This window comes from Rhinolophus sinicus, chromosome 13 (genome assembly GCF_057876585.1).
Source record: "Rhinolophus sinicus isolate RSI-liver-muscle chromosome 13, RSI-T2T, whole genome shotgun sequence".
NCBI lineage: Eukaryota > Metazoa > Chordata > Mammalia > Chiroptera > Rhinolophidae > Rhinolophus > Rhinolophus sinicus.
This window is the reverse complement of record NC_142513.1, coordinates 4,854,092-4,866,580: the sequence shown is the minus strand read 5'-3', so window position 1 is coordinate 4,866,580 and position 12,489 is coordinate 4,854,092. Positions and strand designations below refer to the sequence as shown.

At 45.5% G+C, this 12,489-nt stretch overlaps 1 non-coding gene across 1 annotated transcript; it reads left to right on the top strand.

Annotated features, from left to right (window-relative positions):
* Positions 1-388: 388 nt before the first annotated feature.
* Positions 389-462, top strand: TRNAK-CUU (transfer RNA lysine (anticodon CUU)). Its single transcript has one exon. It is a non-coding gene; the product is annotated as a tRNA-Lys (tRNA).
* The last annotated feature ends 12,027 nt before the right edge of the window (positions 463-12,489 follow it).

The following is a 12,489-nucleotide window of genomic DNA, read 5'->3' as shown; positions in this document are numbered from 1 at the left end:
CCTTGAACACATACAAATCACTTCCTCAATTCCATGTGGGTTCAAGGCCCAAACCTAAAAACAAACTCTGTGAGAATATTTGAAACAAGACAGGTGAAAAAAAACTAGTGCTATGGACACACACGGGCAAAAAGCACAAACAGGCAGTTCATCGAAGAAGAAATACAGTGGTCAGTACATGTGGGGAACCCGGCCATCATCGGGCCGTCTCTACCGTCAGACTGTGAAGATGCTGAAAAAGAGCTACAGCTACGGACGACATAGGAGTATAGCTAAGAATATTGCTCCCTGGCAAATGCATGTAACATGGCAACGAATAAGGGCTTCTTTACAAAAGTCATGTGCAGAAATGTGGACTTAAATACATAGAAAAAGGACTTCAGGGGGCGGCCGGTTAGCTCAGTTGGTCAGAGCGCGGTGCTCTTAACAACAAGGTTGTGGGTTCGATCCCCACATGGGCCACTGTGAGCTGCACCCTCCACAACTAGATTGAAACAACTACTTGACTTGGAGCTGATGGGTCCTGGAAAAACACACTTAAAATAAATAGAAGTTGAAGAATAAAATTAAATACAAAGAGAAATTTAAAAAAAAAAGAAAAGAAAAAGGACTCCGAGGACACTTACCAGACTTCTTAATTATGGTTACTTCAGGAAAAAGCTAGGATGTTCCTACTCACGATAATGTATTAATGCCTCCATCTCTTATAGGTGACCCTGTGTGGACTGGGCCCTCTGCACTGTTGAGGTATTTCATTAAACTGGTTGGAGCGTTTTAGAAGCTACATGTAGTGTTGACCCCACAGAATGCACCTGTGTGATTCTGTAAGTCCCATAGGTTCTAGGGGCAGATGACCCATTGAAGTCTATAACCCAGAATTTCCTATATGCTCTTGGCACCCAGACCTTTAACTAGCCTGTGGGTGTCTTTTGTTTAGGCCACTGGCTGTATTGAAAGGCGACTCAATCAGACAGGGCAGTGGTTTAGTCTGAAAGCAAGTGGTTTGCCACCTGGTGTTGGGTTCTCACACTTGAGCTGCCAGCGTGGCCCTAAGGGGCAAGTCTTAACCCTCTGTGTGCCTGGGGTCCCTCAGCGTGCAGTGGGGAGTCACGTCCACAGAGAGGACTTGCTACCACCTCTAAGACAGCACACCCTTCACATCCTGCCTCCTACCTTTCCTTCATAGGCGTACCTGACCTGTCTTAGGTGTTAGGTGTGTGGATGGTCACTGTGCCCCCCACCCTGTGGTAAGCTGTGGGGCAGGGGCTCTGCTGCTTTTCTTCCCCCAGTCAAACCCGGCCCCTTGGAGGCGCTTAGATTGAATACACTACATGACTAAAGGACAGCTTCACCCACCACCCCTGCAGATTAGGGAGCATCAGATTTACCAAACGGCCACTGCGCTGGGTCTGTGCTTTGTAGGCACTGCTGATAACAGGATGGGTGTTTGGGGCCTGGGTGACTGAGCTCCTGAGCCCACCGTCACTTCCCCTCTGGAGCTGGGCTCCTGTCATGAGCCCCAGGGCCTCGCAGTCCCTCCCCTTCCCTCTGCTTCCTCTAAAGGACGTATTCTCTGTCCTCATGATTTCAGCGACACCTCCTCTGGGAGGCTGTTGCACCCCCAGACTAGGCCAGGCCACCTTGTACCCACCCACATCACCCCTGTTTCTTCATAGTTTCACCTTTGTAGGTGTTGTTAGTTGTATAATTGTTTGCCAAGGTTTGGCTCTCACCAGCGACAGTGGATTTGGGCTTCTTTGAGCTTCCTGGCACCAGGTCTGGCATAGAGGAAGTGCTCCAAATTCTCATGGAACGAATGATGCAAAGAGACAACTGGGGCACAGACAGGGAGTCATATGGCGCAGGGACGTTGTGGACCTGGGTGACAGAGAAGGTGACATGTGTAACCCAACCCTGGTCTGAGAGGGGACCAGTTAGTCGGGGCTCCTCCCAAGCTGATGCCACAGAAATGTGTGGACACTGAACACACCACAGAGTGACCCTTTAAGGTCAGGGCTCCACTTGCCACGATCACAGAGGGCTCTGCAGACATTGGTTTTCATTCTCCCTCCCCCAAACCCAAGAGGTGAAGAATGTCAGTTCTGTTTCAGCTGTGAGGAAACTAGGCACGCAGGGGTTAGGTATCTTGCTAGTGACGTACGAAGATGGGATTTGAACTGAGAGCCGTGGGGTCTCCATGTCCCACACACCAAACAGCTCTAGGTGTGTGGGCCACGGCCTCAGTCCAGGTCACACTCGGCCTCTTGCTGGCTCTGACGTTGGCCAAGCCCCTGGCCTCCCTTCTAACTCCCCTGCGCCTCAGTTTCCTCATCTGTATCTGGGAATATTCATAGGAGCCCCTTCACAGGGCTGTCGTGAGGTTCAAGTGAGATCAAGCACAGAGAATGCCTAGGTCAGGCGCGGCCAGTACTTTGCCATCAGCACTCTCTCCTCCGTGCAGGGCCCACAACATGCCCAGTGGGCACCGAGGCAGGGGGTGTTTCCTTGCCGCTTCTTACTGGTTTGGATGACTGTATGTGCCACCTCCAGAAGGACTTCCCTTTCCGTAGGAGGCAGGACAGTGAGCTGGTTGGTACCAAGCCCTCGATACAAGAGGCCAGGTTCAGCTTCCGTGGCCTGGCTCTGGGGCCTTGGATGGTCAGTCCTTTTTGAACACGAAGTCCTTAACCGAGAAATAGGTGTAATCAGTGTTTCCATTTCATGAGGTTGTCAGGAAGGTTAAATGAAATCGGTGCTCAGAAATCAACAAACATCTGTGGCCTGGCATACAGTTCGCACCAGTGAAGGTCACTGCCACTGACCCTCCCTGGCTCCTCTGTTGTCTGGTTTAAGACCTTCCTCGTGGAACTTGGCACCAGAGCGCCCTGGCTTCCCCTGCTGCACCACCTCCCAGTACTTAGAAAGGCGGAAAGTATTCTCCCCTCTCCCCAACCCACATCAACAGGGAAAACTTTTGGGGTGCGGGATGGGTGGAGACTGAAAGTTCTGGAAGAATGCAGGACTTGCCACAGGCCCCTGGAAGCCCGGTCAGCGCCCTGCAGTGTCAGGTATTCACACATGGACACAGGCCACCCCCATCAGCCGGGCACTGGAAGCTAGCCCCCGCTTCCCCATGCCCATCTCTTCTCCCACCACGACCAGCCTTCTCAGAGGTGCAGAGGCAGACCCCTTGGTCTCCCCAGGACTTGCTGGGGTTCCTTTCAATTGTTCCAGAACCATCTATTTCCTTTCAGTCAAATAGAAGGAGATACTCCAGTCTGAAGGTGGGGTAGTGGCGGAAGGTGGGGGGATGGGAGGACCTGGTCAGAAACCGCTAGAGGCCTCCCCACAGTAGATGCAAAATAACAAACCATCCAGGTTTCTATTGTATTTATAACCCCTGAGCTTCCTTCTCCACTGCAGGGCACTCTGCTAACTGCTGTTACTAGTGGAACCTGAGCGGGACATTCTTATGGAGATCTGCTATTGTCCCGTTTACAAAGGGGGGAACTGGAGTTGTCCGGAGGCAGGGGGCTCTCCTCCATCCCCCCTTCTTTTCTTCTCTCTGTGGATGTTTAGAACAGTAGATCCTATATCCTCAAAGGTATCCCAAAACATAATTCTTTAAAAAAATTAACTAACCAGCTGTAAAAAATGGAAGTATTATATAACTGACATGCAGCATTATATTAGTTTCAGATTGTATAATATGATTCGATATATGTATATATTGTGAAATGATCACAAGAAGTCTAGTTAACATCCATCACCTTACATAGTTACGGAATTGTTTTTTCTTGTGATTAAAACATTTAAGATTTACTCCCTTAGTAACTTCCAAATATGCAATACCTTATTATTATGTATTATATTATTAACTATAGTTGCCATGCTATACATTACATCTCCATGACTTATTTCTTTGTATAACTGGAGGTTTGTACCTGTTGACTCCCTTCACACATTTCGCCCACCCACCCTACCCTCTGCCTCGGGCACCCACCAGTCTGCTTTCTGTGTGTATGAGCTTGGTTTGGGTATTTGTTTTGTTTTGTTTTAGATTCCACATATAAATTAGATCACATGGTATTTGTCTTTCTCTGTCTGACTTATTTCACTTAACATAATGCCCTCAAGGTCCATCCATGCTGTTACAAATGGCCAGATTTCATTCTTTTTATGGCTGAATAGTATTCCATGATATCTATTGATAGATATTCTAGATGTCACATTTTCTTTATCCATTCATCCATCAATGGACATTTCGGTTGTTTCCATATCTTGGCTATTATAAATAGTGCTGCAGTAAACATGGGGTGCATATATGTCAAAACGTAATTCTTAATTCATTTACTTACTTATTTATCCCTTCGTGTATCCATTTAATCGTGCAATAAATGAGCACCTGCGTGGTGGCTAGATTCCAAGGACACCAAAGGGCCGAGATTCTCAAAGTTTTGGTCTAAGGACCTCTTTACATTTTAAAAAATTACTTAAATTCTCAGAAAGCTTTGGTTATGAGGATTATCACTAGTTACTGTATCAGAAGTTACTGAGACAGTTAAAACATTATTTATTTGAAAGTAATAATAATACACCTATTACATAGTAACCTAAACATATTTTATGGAAAAAATAGCCATATTTTCCAAAACTTAAAAAAAAATAGTGAAAAGTGTTGTTGTTGTTTACGTTTTGCAATTCCCTTCAATGTCTGGCTTGATAGAAAGCACCTGGATTCTTCTATCTGCTTCTGCCATCAATCATCCTGCATCATGTAGCCTCTGGAAGATTCCACTGTACAGAGTGAAGGAGGCAATGACATGGTATGAAATAGCTGTGACCCAATACCTGACACAGGTACATGAAATACATATACAAGAATATATGGAAAGGTAAAGTCCACTTCCAGCCACAATGAAGCAACTAACTATACCTGGCCTAGCCTTACTGCTGTAAACAACCAGAAAACTGAATAAAATACCCAAAACGCCTATTTTCAGACACTGGACAAGCGCGTCACAGGGCTGTGGTTCCAGAGAGAAAGGCAGTGATGTGTGAGCTCAGCGATCTCCCGGCTTTCCTCCTAGGGCATCTTTCCAGCCTGCAGTACTAGCAGCAGTTTGGAGGAGCTGAGAAGGAAACCCGAGTGGCTCCAGGGGTGTGTGCCCTCCACAGTCACACAGGGGCTCGAGCTTAGAAGGGCCTGGTACGTGGGTCAGTACTCTGTGGTCACTATGCTGAAATTCTTGACTTTTGAACAAGGGCCTGGATTCTCTCCTTTTGCATGGGACCTGGCAAATTCTGTAGGCAGACCTGGGAAGCAGAGATTGGAGTTCAAGGAGACTGAGCTGGAAAGAACTTGAGAAATCGGAGAGGAGGGAGCAACTCACATGAAGAGTTCCCGAAATCTCAGGGATGCCTCCTGAATCTTTGCTTGGATGTTGTGATGGTGAATATCATGTCAACTTGACAGGGCCACCAGGTGCTCAGACATTTGGTCAAACATGATTCTGGGTGTGTCTGTGAAGGCATTTCTGGATGAGATTAGCATTTGAATTTGTAGACTGAGTAAAACAGATGGCCCTCCCGACTGGGGTGGTTCTTATGCAATCAGCTGAAGACCTGAATGGAGCAGGAGGCGAAGTAAGAAGCGACCCCTCCTGCCTGACTGAGGAGCTGGGACGCTGGTCCCTTCCAGCCTTCAGACTTAGAACTGGAACATGGGCTCTTCTTGGGTCACGAGCCCGCTGGCTTTCGGACTGGAATGTGTACCATCGGCTCTCCTGGGCCTCCAGTTTGCTGCCTACAGATCCCGGGGCTTGTCAGCCTCCATAATTGTGTGAGCCAATTCACATCTGCATCTATAGCCATAGACTATCTCCCGCTGGTTCTATTTTGGGTGCCCCCTGACTAACACAGACGTGAAGCTGCACGTGTGCAGTGTGAATGTGCGTGGGGCAGGCAGGAAACAACCACCAGGAGAGCTGTGAGCCGAAAACTCCCAGAGATCACACACAAGGCTGGGTCTGAGGCAGTGCAACAAGGTGGAGAGAAAAGCCATGCAGATGGGAAAAGCAGAGGGGAGGGGAAGCTGTGCAGAGAAGCCTAAGCAATCTACTAGGAACTAGTAGAACTAATAAGTGAATTTAGCAAGGCCTCGGGAATACAAGGTCAACATAAAAGTGTTTTTAAAAAGTACCTGTATCTTTATACACTAGCAACAAACAATAAAAAATGGGAATAAAACAACCACAACAATAACATTTTTGATAGCCATAACCATTTGCAATAACATCCAACAATTTGGAAAACTTAGACTTAACAAAATATGTGAATGACCTGTCTATAGAAAACTACCAACTAACGCTGAGAGAAATAAAAGGAGACACAAACAAATGGAAAGACAAGCCATGCGTGCGATGCAGAAGACTCAGGTCTACCAAAATAACAGTCCTCCTCAGACTGAACAACAGATCCAAGGCCACCCTATCAACACCCAGTGGGTTGTTTTTGGTAAAAACCGATAATCTGATTCTAAAATGTATGTGAAGATGCAAAGGACCTAGATTAGCCAAAACAATTTTAAAGAACAACCGAGTTTAAAGAACACGATGTGATTTCAAGACTAACAAACAAGGCAGTCTGTTATTGGCATAGGATGGGCATGTAGATCAATGGAACAATATACAGAATCCAGAAATAGATCCACAAATATGTGGTCAATTGATTTGCAACACAGATGTCAAGGTACTTCAATGAGGAAAAGGTAGTCTTTTCAACAAATTGTAATAGAATGAGTAGATATCTATATACAAAGGAATAAATCTAAACCACATACAAAAATGAATGTAAAGTGATCACAGAAGTAAAAATAAGAGCTAAAACTGTAAAATTTCTAGAGGAAAACATAGGAAAAATTTCATGATCTGAAGTTAGTCAAAGATTTCTTAAGTTGTACACAAAAAGCACAAACTATGAAAGAAAAATAAGTTGGACTTCATCAAAATTTAAAACTTTTGCTATTCAAAAGGTTTCACTAAGAAAATCAATAGGTGACTAAAGATTTACGTCCAGAATAAAGAACTCCTGCAACTCAATAATAAGACAAAAAAACCCAGTTAAAAAATAAGCAAAGATTTGAACAGACACTTCACGAAAGAAGGCATAAGCACTCAACATCATTAGGGAAATGTGAATTAAAACCATAATGAGAGAGACACCATTATGCACCCACTAGAACGACAACATTAAGTGTTGGTGAGGGTGTAGAACAAAGAAACTCTCATACATTGCTAGCAAAATAGTGTAGCCACATTGGAAAACTGGCAGGTTCTTTTGGGGGGGGGGTTGTTTGTTTATAAAGTTTAACGTGCCTTTATAACCCAACATTACCAGTCCTAGGTATTTAAGGAAGAGGAATTAAAAAAATATATCCACACTACGACTTGTATATGAATGTACAAATGGTTTTATTTCTAATAGCCCTGCAATGGACTGAATGTTTATGTGTCCCCCAATTTCTGTATTGAAACCTAATCCCCACTGTGATGGTATTTGGAGGAGGGGCCTTTGGGAGGAGATTACATCCTAGGGTGGGGCCCTCATGAATGGAATTAGTGCCCTTATAAAAGAGACCCCACAGAGCCTCCTCACCCCTTCTGTCATGTCTATGAAGCAGGAATTAAAACCTCAATAGACATTGAATTCGTTTGACCTGGGACTTGAACTTTCACTTCCCAGCCTCCAGAACTATGAGAAATAAATGTTTTGTGGTTCATAAGCCATCCAGTCTACGGCATCTTGGTATTTTGTTATAGCAGCCAGAGCTGTCTTAAGACAAGCCCCAAATTGGGAATAACCTGAATGTCAGTCAACGAGCAGGTGAATGAATAAACGAATGGTAGTGTATACGCACAATGGAATATTACTCGGCCATGCCAGGAAGCAAACAGGGGCATGCCAACAATATAGATAACCTCAAAAACATTATGTTGAGCAAAGGAAGCCAGACATCAAAGTGCACACATCTACATGTGTTTTATTTCTATGACACTTGAGGACCATTTAAAAGAAACCCTGCTGGTAGAAGCAGATTGATGGCTGCCTGGGACTGGAGATGGGGGCCACTGACGCAAAGGGGATGGAGGGGACTACCAGGGGTGATGGAAATATTCTGTATCTTGATTGTGGCAGTGGTTACATGGGTGTATACATTTGCCAAACTCAAACTGTACACTTAAACAGTACATCTGATGGTATGTAAATTAGACCTCCATAAAGTTGATTTGAAAATGTTAAGAAAAAATATACATGGTAAGAACTAATTTTGTAGAAACCCTGTGATTCCCATCCTGATGACGGTGCGGGACCGCAGAGGAAAGGACAGGTTCAGATACCTTGCACCTGACTGAGCGCTGCTTCAGCCTCACTTCAAGCTGGGCTGCCTCGCCCTGCCCTGAGCTGCCTCCTGCAAAAGCTGCAGAAGCCCTAGGCCAGGCTGCAGGTGAGTCACCAGCACTCTATGCCCTTCTGGCCATCCTCCAGGTCACCCGGAGGGATTTTAATTAACCGATCAACCTCGAAGCTGTAGACATTTTGGACCAGATAAGTCGCTGTCCTGGGGGGGCTCTCCTAGGCACTGTCAGATATTCAGTAGCATCCTTGGCCCTTACCCACAGATGCCAGGAGCATCCTCCCCAGAGCTGTGACAACCAGAAACATCTCCAGATATTGTCACATGTCCCCTGGGGGACAAAAATCACCTCCTGTTGAGAGCCACTGCTTTAATGGAGAGCTCTGCCTCAGGCCTGGCTTTTTCCGGTGTCTCCTAAACCTAAAAGAGACCTAATCTCAGACCTATTAGTAAAAAGGTATCAGATCTTTATATTTACATCCTGAGTAATTCCACTCAAAACCAAAGCAAGATTGTGTGTGTGTGTGTGTGTGTGTGTGTGTGTGTGTGTGTGTGTGTGTCAGGGAGTGGGGGGTGATTCTAAGACTTTTCTGGAAGACGAATCAGGGAGATGAGGCAGATATGGAAACAACGGTGAAAGCTAGAACAATCAGAGCACAGTTTGGCACTGGCTTAGGAAGAGATGATGAAAGAAAACAGATCAGAGGGCGGAAAAACACACAAGTACAGGTATATATAGAGGTCAACTTCTATGATTAAAAGTGGCGTTTCAGTCTGTGAAGGTAATTGGCTAGCATCTCTTCATTTGGGAAAAATTAAAATTAGGTCTGTCTACCCTCCATTCCCATCGATCCCTCTCTGCCCCAATACCAGCAGCATTAAAAAGATCTGAATATTAACAAAAACTTATGAAGTTAAGTTTTAAAAATATTGAAGACAAGATAACTTGATAGAAAACAATGAGCAAGTACCACAAATGGGAAGAAGTCACACAAGTGACCAATACATTTTTGAAAAGATGCAAATCAAATGTACCTTTTGAGCTACCTGATTGGCAGAAGTTAAGGGATGGTAAAATAACCTCTCCGCACATTGTAATCGTGAGATCGGCACTTTATCCACTCTGCGGATGGGAGCGTGAAGTGAGACATTTCTTCTATGACATCTGAGATGGTGCTTCTCTATCCCAGGGTCTGATGCCCAAATTCCACTTCCAGGTATCACACCTAGAAAAGGTAAGTCTGCATCTGTGGCCACACGCTGGCAGTCCCCAGGCCCTAAACAGCCTGAGCTGGGTTTTGTTCCTGCCACAGGCCGTTTTAAAAGCCACTTGACTCAATTTGTTAGGGTGTGTGTTTGATCTTCAATAGACAGGTTAGCATTGAGTGTCCTCAGTTACCCATTTCTGTCCTAATTTACCTGGCCTGACCCTGAAGGGCAAGTTACTAAACCGCTGTGTTCCTGGGTTCCCGCAAATACAAAATGGAAATAGGAGTATTTCCCACCTCGTGGGGTTCCTAGGATGATTAAATGAGATAATACACGCAAAGGGCTTAGAACACAAGGAAGAATCAATCGATGCATGTTAGCTTGCATGCATATGAAAAAGGCCAATAAAAGGGAAAAAAGCTGAATGTGGCAGCTATCCTAAACTCCTAAACATTAGTTCAACTTAAAAGCAGCAAGAAAAGACCAAAAAAGAAAGGAAGAAGGAAAGCAAGAAGTGAACCTATATACCTCAGTGTAGAGATGTCCCCACTCTGTTGCTAAGTGCAGAAGGCAAAGTACATGATGACCCCGCCATTATTAAAATTCATTATGTTTAATAGAGACTTAATGTGACATTTGTGATATCTTCTGTATCATGTGTAATATATATTTTGACTAGAAAAAGTGTGAAATTGTATTTCTGTGTTTTAATGGTGTTTTATCTCTGTGAATGGGAAAATTGGGGACTTTCTATTTTGTTTTCTTTGGTGCTTGCATTTTAAGCAAACTCACTGTTCGAGTCTCTGCTCTACAACCATCTCCTTGACCTGGCCACCTCCTTGAAATACCCGTCTCCCCACCACTCCCCAGCCTTGCCCTTCCTCCGAGTGCTGACGCTATAGTTCCATGAATACGGTGTTTATTGGGTCTCCAAAGGCCCCTGGCTCCTCAAGTTCAGGGACTTGGCCTGTCCTCCACTGTCCCCTGGCACATGGGAGGCCCTGGGAAGCAGCCTGCTGAGTGCATGAAGAAACGGATGACCTGGTGAGACTATCAGAGAGGAACAAGACTTTCTTTTCTAAACATCTACGCTGGGTCAAATAGTCTGTAGCTAATAGGACCAGTGTGTTGGGTGAATGAATGAGTCTCGGCTGCCATTTCCTCAGGTGATGACGCTCCTACCAGGAGACAAGCTCCCCAGGCCCCTCCAGACCCTCCCGGCCTTGATTTTAACTTAGTGTTGCCTTGCATTCTCTGTTCCAAAGTCTGCTCTTCAGCTCATGGCTGAGTCAGCGCCTCCCCAGCCAGTTATGGGCTTACACAGCCCCACAGCACCCTGGCTTCTGTTCTGGCATTTTCCTCAGCACTTCTTTCTTCCCTCCTTCCTCTCTCCTCCCTCCCTCCTTTTCCCCCTCTTTTCCTTCCTTCCTTCTTCCCTCCCCCCTCCCTTCCTTAATCCTGCTGTAATAGTTTACTTAATGCCAGTATACATTTCATGAGTTTGGGGATTTTGTCAGATTTGTCAATATTCTGTATCCCCAGACACACAACAGAGCCTGGCACATAGTAGGCCCCCAAAACCATCGTTGAGTGGACGACTGCCTCCCCTTCTAGACTACAAGTTGCAAGAGGACAGATTGCCTACCTGCTGACAGCCTAGCAGAGACACTGGTGACTATTAGTTGAACGAATGAAGGAAAGAATGAAAGAATGAATGCCTTCCAGCTCCTCTCGCTCCGCTGATTAACCTGACCCTGGGGGTGTGGGTGTGTGTGGGTAGGTTGGTCAGCCTGAGTAGCAGGTTTTAGCTGTGAACAGACCGAGCAGCCTGTGCTCTGAGGGAAGGTAAAACGCTCAATGAGAGTAATGGTAATATGAGGGAACATTTTTATTACCAGCTGTTGTTTTAAACAGGCTACACACGTAATCTCATTGAACCTTCAACCCCATGTGATAGGCACAGCGATCTCCATTTTGCAGATGCAAACACTGAGGCACTTGAGAACTGAAATAGTTTGCTTCAGGTATGCAGAGTCAGGATTTGGAAATCACCTGGCTCCCAAGCCTGTGGTCTTACCCGGAGTAAAAATGAGGGTGTGGCGAATTCCAGGAAATGTAGACACCACCAGCCTTCTAGCTTCCTGGGTGAGTGACCATCCTAGATACAATAGGATATTTAAGTCATTTGGGCCCCTGTTTTCCACTGTTCGGTACGTCAGGGGAAATGTGTGCCCTTTTACACTTATAAAATAGCCCCTCAAGCAGAAAAAAAATTCTAAAAGTTCTACAATCAAAAAACATGGCCATCTACAAAGCCCCTCTTGTCCAGTTGTTCACATGCCATTCTCAGCTCTCACCAGCCCACCTGGTAGGGGACACAGAGGGGCTTGGGACAGCCAGCTGATTGGAAATAACTGCTTCCATTATATGATAACACAGTCATAAAACAAACAACCGCCGCCTGTCTTCATTTAAGATGTTGATGTTTTGTTCATCAAGGATGTGTGTGTGTGTGTGTGTGTGTGTGTGTGTTCATTTTAATTTTTTGAAGTTCGTGCATTAAAATGATTGTCTTGATTACCAAGGTTTTAGGTGTCTCCTTAAATTTCGCTCCCTCACCCTAGTTCAGCTCTGGCCATTATCCTCCCGTAACTGGCCTTGTAAGGAACTGACTTGCCCTTCTTTTGGGGGTCATCCAGAGTCACATGGGCAGCTGGTCCAGGTGAGGGGAAATTGTGATTTCTGCCTTGTCCTGGGGGTTGTGGCCCAAAAGAAGAAACGGGTGACTTGCTTGTTTGGATGGGCTGAGCTGGGGAAGACTTGATTTCTGGTAATCACCTCTTTGGGGGCCTCAGCGTTTTCCT